This window comes from Bombina bombina, chromosome 5, assembly GCF_027579735.1.
Source record: "Bombina bombina isolate aBomBom1 chromosome 5, aBomBom1.pri, whole genome shotgun sequence".
In the NCBI taxonomy this organism is placed as follows: Eukaryota; Metazoa; Chordata; class Amphibia; order Anura; family Bombinatoridae; genus Bombina; species Bombina bombina.
In genome coordinates, this window is record NC_069503.1 from 1,071,445,164 (window position 1) to 1,071,457,622 (window position 12,459).

A 12,459-nucleotide genomic window follows, 5' to 3' on the forward strand; every position below is an offset into this window, starting at 1 on the left:
ATCAATAAATTAATTAAATAAAATACCTATAATTATCTACAATTAAACCTAACACTACACTATCAATAAATTAATTAAATACAATTCCTACAAATAAATACAATGAAATTAACTAACTAAAGTACAAAAAATAAAAAAGAACTAAGTTACAAAAAATAAAAAAATATTTACAAACATTAGAAATATATTACATTAATTTTAAACTAATTACACCTACTCTAAGCCCCCTAATAAAATAACAAAGCCCCCCAAAATAAAAAAATGCCCTACCCTATTCTAAATTACTAAAGTTCAAAGCTCTTTTACCTTACCAGCCCTGAACAGGGCCCTTTGCGGGGCATACCCCAAGAAGTTCAGCTCTTTTGCCTGTAAAAAAAAACATACAATACCCCCCCCCCAACATTACAACCCACCACCCACATACCCCTAATCTAACTCAAACCCCCCTTAAATAAACCTAACACTAAGCCCCTGAAGATCTCCCTACCTTGAGTCGTCTTCACCCAGCCGAGACAAATTCTTCATCCAAGCGGAGCAAGAAGAGGTCCTCTATCCGGTAGAAGTCTTCATCCAAGCGGGGCAGAAGAGGTCTTCCATCCGATTGAAGTCTTCATCCAAGAGGCATCTTCTATCGTCATCCATCCGGAGCGGCAGCATCCTGAAGACCTCCGACGCGGAACATCCATCCTGGCCAACGACTGAACGACGAATGACGGTTCCTTTAAATGACGTCATCCAAGATGGCATCCCTCGAATTCCGATTGGCTGATAGGATTCTATCAGCCAATCGGAATTAAGGTAGGAATATTCTGATTGGCTGATGGAATCAGCCAATCAGAATCAAGTTCAATCCGATTGGATGATTGGATCAGCCAATCGGATTGAACTTGATTCTGATTGGCTGATGGAATCAGCCAATCAGAATGTTCCTACCTTAATTCCGATTGGCTGATAGAATCCTATCAGCCAATCGGAATTCGAGGGATGCCATCTTGGATGACGTCATTTAAAGGAACCGTCATTCGTCGTTCAGTCGTCGGCCAGGATGGATATTCCGCGTCGGAGGTCTTCAGGATGCTGACGCTCCGCTCCGGATGGATGACGATAGAAGATGCCTCTTGGATGAAGACTTCAATCGGATGGAAGACCTCTTCTGCCCCGCTTGGATGAAGACTTCTACCGGATGGAGGACCTCTTCTTGCTCCGCTAGGATTAAGAATTTGGCTCGGCTGGGTGAAAACGACTCAAGGTAGGGAGATCTTCAGGGGCTTAGTGTTAGGTTTATTTAAGGGGGGTTTGGGTTAGATTAGGGGTATGTGAGTGGTGGGTTGTAATGTTGGGGGGGGTATTGTATGTTTTTTTTTACAGGCAAAAGAGCTGAACTTCTTGGGGCATGCCCCGCAAAGGGCCCTGTTCAGGGCTGGTAAGGTAAAAGAGCTTTGAACTTTAGTAATTTAGAATAGGGTAGGGCATTTTTTTTATTTTGGGGGGCTTTGTTATTTTATTAGGGGGCTTAGAGTAGGTGTAATTAGTTTAAAATTGTTGTAATATATTTCTAATGTTTGTAAATATTTTTTTATTTTTTGTAACTTAGTTCTTTTTTATTTTTTGTACTTTAGTTAGTTTATTTCATTGTATTTATTTGTAGGAATTGTATTTAATTTATTTATTGATAGTGTAGTGTTAGGTTTAATTGTAGATAATTATAGGTATTTTATTTAATTAATTTATTGATAGTGTAGTGTTAGGTTTAATTGTAACTTAGGTTAGGATTTATTTTACAGGTAAATTTGTAATTATTTTAACTATTTTAGCTATTAAATAGTTCTTAACTATTTAATAGCTATTGTACCTGGTTAAAATAAACACAAAGTTACCTGTAAAATAAATATTAATCCTAAAATAGCTATAATATAATTATAATTTATATTGTAGCTATATTAGGATTTATTTTACAGGTAAGTATTTAGCTTTAAATAGGAATAATTTATTTAATAAGAGTTAATTAATTTCGTTAGATTAAAATTATATTTAATTTAGGGGGGTGTTAGTGTTAGGGTTAGACTTAGCTTTAGGGGTTAATAAATTTATTAGAATAGCGGTGAGCTCCAGTCGGCAGATTAGGGGTTAATAATTGAAGTTAGGTGTCGGCGATGTTAGGGAGGGCAGATTACGGGTTAATACTATTTATTATAGGGTTAGTGAGGCGGATTAGGGGTTAATAACTTTATAATAATAGCGGTGCGGTCCGCTCGGCAGATTAGGGGTTAATAACTGTAGGCAGGTGGAGGCGACGTTGTGGGGGACAGATTAGGGGTTAATAAATATAATATAGGGGTCGGCGGTGTTAGGGACAGCAGATTAGGGGTACATAGGGATAATGTAAGTAGCGGCGGTTTACGGAGCGGCAGATTAGGGGTTAATAATAATATGCAGGGGTCAGCGATAGCGGGGGTGGCAGATTAGGGGTTAATAAGTGTAAGGTTAGGGGTGTTTAGACTCGGGGTACATGTTAGAGTGTTAGGTGCAGACGTAGGAAGTGTTTCCCCATAGCAAACAATGGGGCTGTGTTAGGAGCTGAACGCGGCTTTTTTGCAGGTGTTAGGTTTTTTTTCAGCTCAAACAGCACCATTGTTTTCTATGGGGGAATCGTGCACGAGCACGTTTTTGAGGCTGGCCGCGTCCGTAAGCAACTCTGGTATCGAGAGTTGAAGTTGCGTTAAATATGCTCTACGCTCCTTTTTTGGAGCCTAACGAAGCCATTCTGTGGACTCTCAATACCAGAGTTATTTTAAAGGTGCGGCCAGAAAAAAGCCAGCGTTAGATACGCGGGTCGTTACCGACAAAACTCTAAATCTAGCCGTTAGAGATGTATTTTTGGACTTATAATCCAGAGACCTACTTCAGTAACTCTGCTGTCTTCTGCTGTTCCTGCACTTCCATGCTCTGTGGTTGTCATCAAATCCTTAATGACCTGATATCTGCTGCTTTCAAGGGACTCACTAGGCACATGTTTGGTAACCTTCTTTGGATGTGTATTTTTGGTGTTTGTATACTTTAAAAAAGCCTTCTTCCTTTACTCTGCAGCCACTTCAGTAACTCTGCTGCCTGCTGTAATCACCTCTCCTGATTTTCCTGCTCTGTGGCGGTCATCAGCTAAATTAATTTCTGTGGACACCAATTTATTAATGTCTGGTGGACATTTTACACTGTAGCGTATCATGTCTGAAGACATAGCTGAATGCCGACGGCATATGCTGTCGGCATTAAGCATTGAACAAGTAGTTCTAGTGAACTGCTTATGCAATGCCGCCCCCTGCAGATTCGCAGCCAATCGGCCTCTAGCAGGGGGTGTCAATCAACCCGATCGTATAGGATCGGGTTGATTGCTGTCCGCTGCTGTTTCCAGCGAGCCTGAAGCTCGCGCGTAAACAGGGGGAATCAGGGGCCATTTGGCCCTTGATAATTCAACCCCCATTATGTCATCATCCACACTAACAGTGTTAAAAAAAATATATACATACTTTGTTGCTACCTGGAGAGATTATAGCTACAATGTCATTTTTTGGTGGCTGAGAGTGCACAATTTAAGTTTTTAATTTCTGTCTAGGAGATGAGGGAAACTTGAATTTCACAGCTTTCATGTTTGAATGAGAGCTCATTTTGGCCGTTTAACAAAAATTAAAAACCCAGAAGACTCTTTTCTCTCTGTTGCATTCTTTGTGATTCAAACAAACATTTTCTATAGTTTGTTATTAGGGGGGAAAGATTATAAAAATGACCAATAAAACCTAGATAAGTAAATAAAGAGACAGTACAGTCAAAATCAAACTTTAAAGGAATGGATAGAGCATGACATTTTAAACAGTTTCCCAATATTCTTCTATTATCAATATTGCTTAGTTCTCTTGGTATCCTTTTTACAGAATAGGTGACCTTAGGAGTGTGCATGTGTCCATAAACATCTGGCAGCAATGGGTTTTGCAACAATGTTTATAGCAATGTTATGCATAGATGCAAACACTGCTACCATAGACTGCTATTGACATTTTTCTGCTAAGCTCCTATCATCCTTCCTAGATTTATTCTTTAACAAAGAATATCAAGAGAACAAAGGCTGTTAATTCTATTTGCTGATTTTAAGCTCTGCTTCTATAAAGACAGAAGATGCCGCCTGGATGAAGCCTACTCGCCGCCTGGATGAAGATGGATGTCCAGACTTCAGGAACTGTGAGTAGATTTCCTGGGGTTAGTGTAAGGTTTTTTTATAAAATTTTGGGTGTTTTTTTTTTTTTTTTTAGATTAGGGCTTTTTTATTTTAAATCCAAGAAACAGAGGATAGCAGCACCACCATTAATAAAATAAAAATCTTTATTTAAGCCATCATAGCAAAATGACAACGTTTCGGATTAATATCCTTAATCATGTCTATTTCACAAATAATTAAAAATAGCCTTATAAAGGCTTGTAACCACACCCACATTACTACTTCCAATTAAGTGAGTGAGTTTAAAAATCCTCCTTTGTCTGCCTTTATGAGAGGAAGAAAATTGAAGGACACACTAGTTAGGGTGGATGTAGGCCCTAAAAAAGTTCTAAATCAAAGTTTTATTGGAGAAAAGAATTTGGGATGCTTCCCCTGTCTAGGCTGTCAAAATTGCAATAGTACCAGTCCACGCACGGGTAAACAATATAAATTAAAGGGACATTATACATGTAATACAATTTTTTCAGTCTATTTAATTGTGTCCATATGGTTTGGGGTACGTTGGCGAGACCACACATAGGGTCCGCAAACGAATAAATCAACATAAAAGTAATATAAGGACATGTGATTTAGAGGCACCAGTCTCAAATCATTTTATTAAAGCAGGTCACCAAATAAATCAACTTAGATTTCAACTGTTAGAACAGATAAAAATCCCAAGAAGGGGTGGTAATAGGGTTAAAACCCTATTATATAGAGAGCTATATTGGATATATGAATTGGGGACTATGTCTCTAGGTGGGCTAAACAGAGAGATGGATTGGAATGTTTGCCTCTAAACATTATTCTAATATATCTATATCATGAGTTTCCACCAAGTCAAGCTATTTGTGAATTTTGTGTATATTTGAGGAAAACTGGTCGATTAAGATAAATTAAAATATTAGGCAAGCACTAGGTGGGGCGGTAATTTCACTAAGAATTGTACTTTGTACTTTGTAATGAAGGGGTTAATTGGAAGTAGTAATGTGGGTGTGGTTACAAGCCTTCATAAGGCTATTTTTTAATTATTTGTAAAATAGACATGATTAAGGATATTAATCTTTATTAATGGTGGTGCTGCTATCCTCCTTTTTTTGGATTTGCAATTATTGAAGGCTAAGGTGCTAGTCTTGGACAGCTTGCACACCTGCACATTTGCTGCCCTATACTAGGGATTACCCTGGCGCTGGAACATTTTGAACTGTTATATTACTGCACCTGTTTCTGGCACAAGGTGATATGGAAGAGCAATACAATATGGATGAGCCACATACCTTTGGTTATACAGATACTGAAGCTGCACGCATTACTACTCTAATACGGGGCTCCAGGGATTTCCTCAAATCTACACCCTCACAAACAGTGAGTAAGGACTTTGAACGTTTGAAAAAGAAACACACTGCATTTGAACTTCATGCCGTCACTCTTGCAGAATATTATAGAGTAAAACCCATCCCTAGGGGATTGCGCATGAATGTATACCCTACCCTGATGAGGGATAATAAGGAGTACTGTCAACAATTTGAAAAGATCTTAAACAAATGCTCCTTTGACATTATGGTTCTTACCGTTGATTGTCTACAGCAGGAGCTGGATAAACAGAGGCTTCAATTGGATGAATTAAAACAGGAACTGCAGAGTAGTCAGTCCCCAGATGATATGCAGAAGTATACCGATACAGTGGATCAACAGATTGCTGAATTAAGAAGGGAGATACAGGAGCGTAAAAAGAACAAATTCAGCAGGGATAAAAAATGATTATGCATCCGGAACTGTGTATCGATGGATGGGGGACCGGACCGATAACACCAAGGGTTCCACTTCCGGTTCCACTTCCGGTTACAGACGTGGAGGACGCCATTACCATCCGGGCTCATGGAGCCAGATATCAGATTCAGGGTTGGGGGACTCCGACCGACTTTCTTTTTGCCCACAACAACAGCGGGTTGATATCTTTGGACTGCAAAAAGACTTACATGGGTTTTTTAGGGCCTTGAAATTAAAAATTTATTTTGCAGGTTTGACAAATATTTTGAAGGGGGAGCCTGGTTCTAATGTACAAAATAGGCTTGATTTGCAACACTTGGGTCTAAGGAATAAAAGTAAATTTACACCACAACAAGTAAATCCAGGAGTTAATAAGTTTATCCAATTGGTTGAACATGATATGAGTGATCTATATAAAAAATGGGTAAAGGTCCTCCAAAGAATGGCAATATGATTAACAACTTTAGTAAAGAGGAGAGGGGTGCAATTAAAAACTTGCAAGAAAAGACAGCTTATTTTAAAGGAGGCTGATAAGGGAGGAGCCCTTGTAACTTTGGAAAAAGATTACTATGTAAAAGAGATTGAGAATCAACTTTCTGATAGTGAGGTATATCAATTATTATCAAATAACCCAACTATGAAAGTTAAAAAGGAAATTGAGGCATGTGTCAAACAGGCACATAGACATGGTTTAATTATTAAAGGGACATTAACCCCTTAATGACCGCAGCACTTTTCCATTTTCTGTCCGTTTGGGACCAAGGCTATTTTTACATTTTTGCGGTGTTTGTGTTTAGCTGTAATTTTCCTCTTACTCATTTACTGTACCCACACATATTATATACCGTTTTTCTCGCCATTAAATGGACTTTCAAAAGATACCATTATTTTCATCATATCTTATCATTTACTATAAAAAACATTATAAAATATGAAGAAAAAATGGAAAAAAACACACTTTTTCTAAATTTGACCCCCAAAATCTGTTACACATCTACAACCACCAATAAACACCCATGCTAAATAGTTTCTAAATTTTGTCCTGAGTTTAGAAATACCCAATGTTTACATGTTCTTTGCTTTTTTTGCAAGTTATAGGGCCATAAATACAAGTAGCACTTTGCTATTTCCAAACCACTTTTTTTCAAAATTAGCGCTAGTTACATTGGGACACTAATATCTTTCAGGAATCCCTGAATATCCATTGACATGTATATATTTTTTTTTCAAAGACATCCCAAAGTATTGATCTAGGCCCATTATGGTATATTTCATGCCACTATTTCACCGCCAAATGCGATCAAATAAAAAAAATTGTTCACTTTTTCACAAATTTTTTCACAAACTTTAGGTTTCTCACTGAAATTATTTACAAACAACTTATGCAATTATAGAATAAATGGTTGTAAATGCTTCTCTGGGATCCCCTTTGTTCAGAAATAGCAGACATATATGGCTTTGGCTTTGCTTTTTGGTAATTAGAAGGCTGCTAAATGCCACTGCGCACAATACGTGTATTATGCCCAGCATTGAAGGGGTTAATTAGGGAGCATGTAGGGAGCTTTTAGGGTTAATTTTAGCTTTAGTGTAGTGTAGTAGACAACCCCAAGTATTGATCTAGGCCCATTTTGGTATATTTCATGCCACCATTTCACCGCCAAATGCGATCAAAGTAAAAAAAACCGTAAATTTTTTCACAATTTTAGGTTTCTCACTGAAATTATTTACAAACAGCTTGTGCAATTATGGCACACATGGTTGTAAATGCTTCTCTGGGATGCCCTTTGTTCAGAAATAGCAGACATATATGACTTTGGCGTTGCTTTATGGTAATTAGAAAGTCGCTAAATGCTACTGCGCATCACACGTGTATTATGGCTAGCAGTGAAGGGGTTAATTAGGTAGTTTGTAGGGAGCTTGCAGGGTTAATTTTAGCTTTAGTGTAGAGATCAGCCTCCCACCTGACACATCCCACTCCCTGATCCCTCCCAAACAGCTCCCTTCTCTCCCCCACCCCACAATTGTCCCCGCCATCTTAAGTACTGGCAGAAAGTCTGCCAGTACTAAAATAAAAGTTGTTTTTTTTTTTTTTAAGAAAAAAAAAAGCATATTTATATATGCTGTGTTTAGGATCCCCCCTTAACCCCCAACCTCCCTGATCCCCCCCAAAACAGCTCTCTAAGCCTCCCTCTCAGCCTTATTGGGGGCCATCTTGGGTACTGGCAGCTGTCTGCCAGTACCCAGTTTGAACAATCAAATGTTTATTTTTTATTGTTTTTTATTTTTTTTCTGTAGTGTAGCTCAATCCCCCAACCCCCCCCCCCCCCAACGGACTAACCCCCACCACCTAAATCACACCTAAGGGTTTTTTTTATAGATTTAAATTTTGTCCCACTTTTATTGTTTTGGGACACATTTTTTCTGTAGTGTAGCGGTTCCCACCCGCTCCCTCCCCGTGCACGCGCCCGCCCCCGCCCCCTCGTGCACGTGCGCGCGCCCGCGCGCTCCCCCGGACTTACCCGCCCACTATCCCGCCCCCCTCCACATGACCAGGGCCATTGATGGCCGCCACCCACCTCCCACACCGGCTCCCACCCACCAACGATACCGGCCATCGATGTCCGGTGCAGAGAGGCGTTAACTGCCTTTTTTCAGGTGTTAACTGCCTTTTTTTCTGAGGACGTACCCTGCACGTACTCGGTCGTTAAGGGGTTAAACACTTTGAGATGGTAATATAAAATGATAAATTGTATATATAAAATAACTCTGCAATATACTTTTATTATTTATTTTGTCCTCCTTTGCCTGTAATTCCATTCTGAAATTGTGAGCTTTTCAGTTCCTGTTAGAAATGGAAGTGCAGAACACTGTTAAATCCAGCACAACCATTGGCTGCACACTCTAGTGACCTATTTATAACTGACCCTAAATGGCTACAGCAGAGAAGGTAACACAAGTTACAACATGGCAGCTCCCAGTGTTTTATAGACACTAAAACTTTACACTTATTTTGTCACTTTTTAAGCAACTAATGAAACTTTAAAAAATGCATCTACATGTTAGTCATGGACTAATCTTTTCTTTGAATGCATCATTCTATCTAGCGTGTATTTAGTGTTTAATGGCCCTTTAATAAAGTTGTCAAATTTCTTTTGGAAACTGAAAATATTGTACCAGTATTTTATACACTTCCGAAGGTACATAAGGATAGGGAAAGACCACCTGGCTGGCAGATTTTGGCAGGGGTTGGTTCTGTTTTATCTAAGGTGTCCATTTATTTGGATAAAGTATTGAGACCATTTGTCAATTCTACCTCATTTATTAGAGACACAGGTGACTTTGTGAATAAAGTACAAGGTTTGACATTGGAAGGGAATAAAAGCATTTTGTATAGCCTGGATGTAACTAGTTTGTATACATCTATTACCCATGAGGCAGGATTGGGTGCTGTGGGTAGATGCTTGACACAGAGTATGAATATGAATAAGGAACAGAGAGAATTTATTCTAAATCTTTTGTGCATTTTGTGTAATTATTTTTTATTCCAGGACCAGTTCTACTTGCAGCTCCAGGGTACTGCTATAGGTTCCAATGTCGCTTCAACCTACGCCAATATCTTTATGAATACGTTTGAGGAATACTTTGTCTATGACCATCCATTGTTTCTTCTGTATGGCGCCACCTGGTGGCGTTATATAGACGATATATTTGGCGTATGGTTGGGCGACATTAGAGGATTTTGTTAAGGATCTTAACATTGCCACACAGCATATAAAATTTAAATTGAAAGTAAGTGAAGAGAGGATAGATTTTCTTGACACTACACTATATAAACAGGGTAATGTGTTGGCTGTGGATCTGTACAAAAAAGATATGAATTGCAACAATTTGTTGCATTTCTCTAGTGCACATCCTCCAGCTCTGGTGAAGAGTTTGCCCAAGAGTTAACTCATGAGAGTGAGACGAATTGTCTCTGACGAGAGTGTGATTAAGGAGAGACTCTCTGAGATGGGCGAACATTTCATACAGAGGGGATATCCTGTTGATCTTATTAAAAGAGAAATACAAGCTACATTAGAAATTCCTAGGGCTGCTCTGTTGAGAGAGAAAACTAGAGTGGTGAAACCCCTAGGATGATTTTTGTAAATGAGTACTCCCCCTGGAGTGATCATGTACAAAAAATCTTACGCAGGCGCTGGCATGTGTTAGAGGTTTCAAATCCGGATGTGAGTGAGTTTAAAAATCCTCCTTTGTCTGCCTTTAGGAGAGGAAGAAATTTGAAGGACACACTAGTTAGGGCGGATGTAGGCCTTAAAAAAGTTCTAAATTAAAGTTTTATTGGAGTAAAGAATTTGAGATGCTTCCCCTGTCTAGGCTGTCAAAATTGCAATAGTATCATTAAAGGCTCAATCTGTACCCATCCACGCACGGGTGAACAATATAAGTTAAAGGTACATTATACATGTAATACAAATTTTGCGGTCTATCTAATTAAGTGTCCATGTGGTTTGGGGTACGTTGGCGAGACCACACGTAGGGTCCGCGAACGAATAAATCAACATACAAGTAATATAAGGACATGTGATTTAAAGGCACCAGTCTCAAATCATTTTATTAAAGCAGGTCACCAAATAAATCAACTTAGATTTCAAGTGTTAGAACAGATAAAAATCCCAAGAAGGGTGGTAATAGGGTTAAAACCCTATTATATAGAGAGCTATATTGGATATATGAATTGGGGACTATGTCTCTAGGTGGGCTAAACAGAGAGATGGATTGGAATGTTTGCCTCTAAAAACATTGCTCTAATATATCTATATCATGAGTTTCTACCAGGTGGAGCTATTTGTGAATTTTGTGTGTATTTGAGGAAAACTGGTTGATTAAGATAAATTAAAATATTAGGCAACCACTAGGTGGGGCTGTAATTTCACTAAGAATTATACTTTGTAATGAAGGGGTTAATTGGAAGTAGTAATGTGGGTGCGGTTACAAGCCTCTATAAGGCTATTTTTAATTATTTGTAAAATAGACATATTTAAGGATATTAATCCGAAACGTTGTCATTTTGCTATGATGGCTTAAATAAAGATTTTTATTTTATTAATGGTGGTGCTGCTATCCTCTTTTTCTTGGATTTGCAATTATTGAAGGCTAAGGTGCTAGTCTTGGACATCTTGCGCACCTGCACATTTGCTGCCCTATACTAGGGATTACCCTGGTGCTGGAACATTTTGAACAGCTTTTTTATTTTAATGGGCAGTAAAAGAGCTGAATGCCCTTTTAAGGGCAATGCCCATACAAATGCCCCTTTACGGGCAATGGTTAGTTTATTTATTTTTTAGATTTAGGTTTATTATTTTGGGGGGTTGGTTGGGAGGTTTTACTGTTAGGGGGGACTTTATGTTTTTTATGTAAAGTAGCTGTTTAACTTAGGGCAATGCCCTACAAAAGGCCCTTTTAAGGGATATTGGTAGTTTATTGTTAGGTTGGGGGGGCTTTTTATTTTTATAGGGCTATTAGATTTTTATTATTTTGGATGATTTTGTTTATTATTTTTATGGGCAGTAAAAGAGCTGAACGCCCTTTTAAGGGCAATATAAGGGATATTGGTAGTTTATTGTTAGGTTGGGGGGCTTTTTATTTTTATAGGGCTATTAGATTTTTATTATTTTGGATAATTTTGTTTATTATTTTTGTAATTTTTGTTTTTGTTTTTTTTCGTAATTTTAGTGGGGTTTTTTTTGGTAATGTTCGATTTTTTTTATTTTTTCGCAGTTTTAGTTTTTTTTAATTTAGTAATTTAGTTTTTTATTTGTAGTTTATTTTATGTTCTTAAAATAGTTATGTTAGGTTTATTTATAGTTTAATCTTGTTTTTTTTTTATTTCACAGGTTTTTATTTATTTTAAGATAGTTGTAATGTTGTAATGTTAATTGAATTTAAAGTTAGGGGGGCGTTAGGTTTAGGGGCTAATAGTTTAATTTAGTGATTTGCGATGTGGGGGGCCGGCGGTTTAGGGGTTAATAGGTTTATATAGTGTTGGCTATGTGGGTGGGCGGGGGATTATGGGTTAATAGGTAGTTTATGTGTGTTAGGGGCATATTTATGATTGTGCGAGCGTACATGATCCGATATAGCTGATCATGTCTACTGCACATCGATATCTTTAGACCATGCAGAGCTTGATAAATATGCCCCTTAGTGTACTTTGTAACATTTTAGTTATGAGTTTTGTGAAAAAATTTTGTTTTGCAAAATCCATAACTACTGGTTTTGGATAGCGGAATGGATTGTGGCGGTATAGACCATAACGCAAACATTTTAGCCAGAACGCACAACCTGTAATACAGGCGCTATGAAAATCCTGCACTCAAGTCATTTTTTGAGTGCGGAATGGTGAGTTGCATTACAGGCTAAAACGCTTGCAGTATAGCTGTACC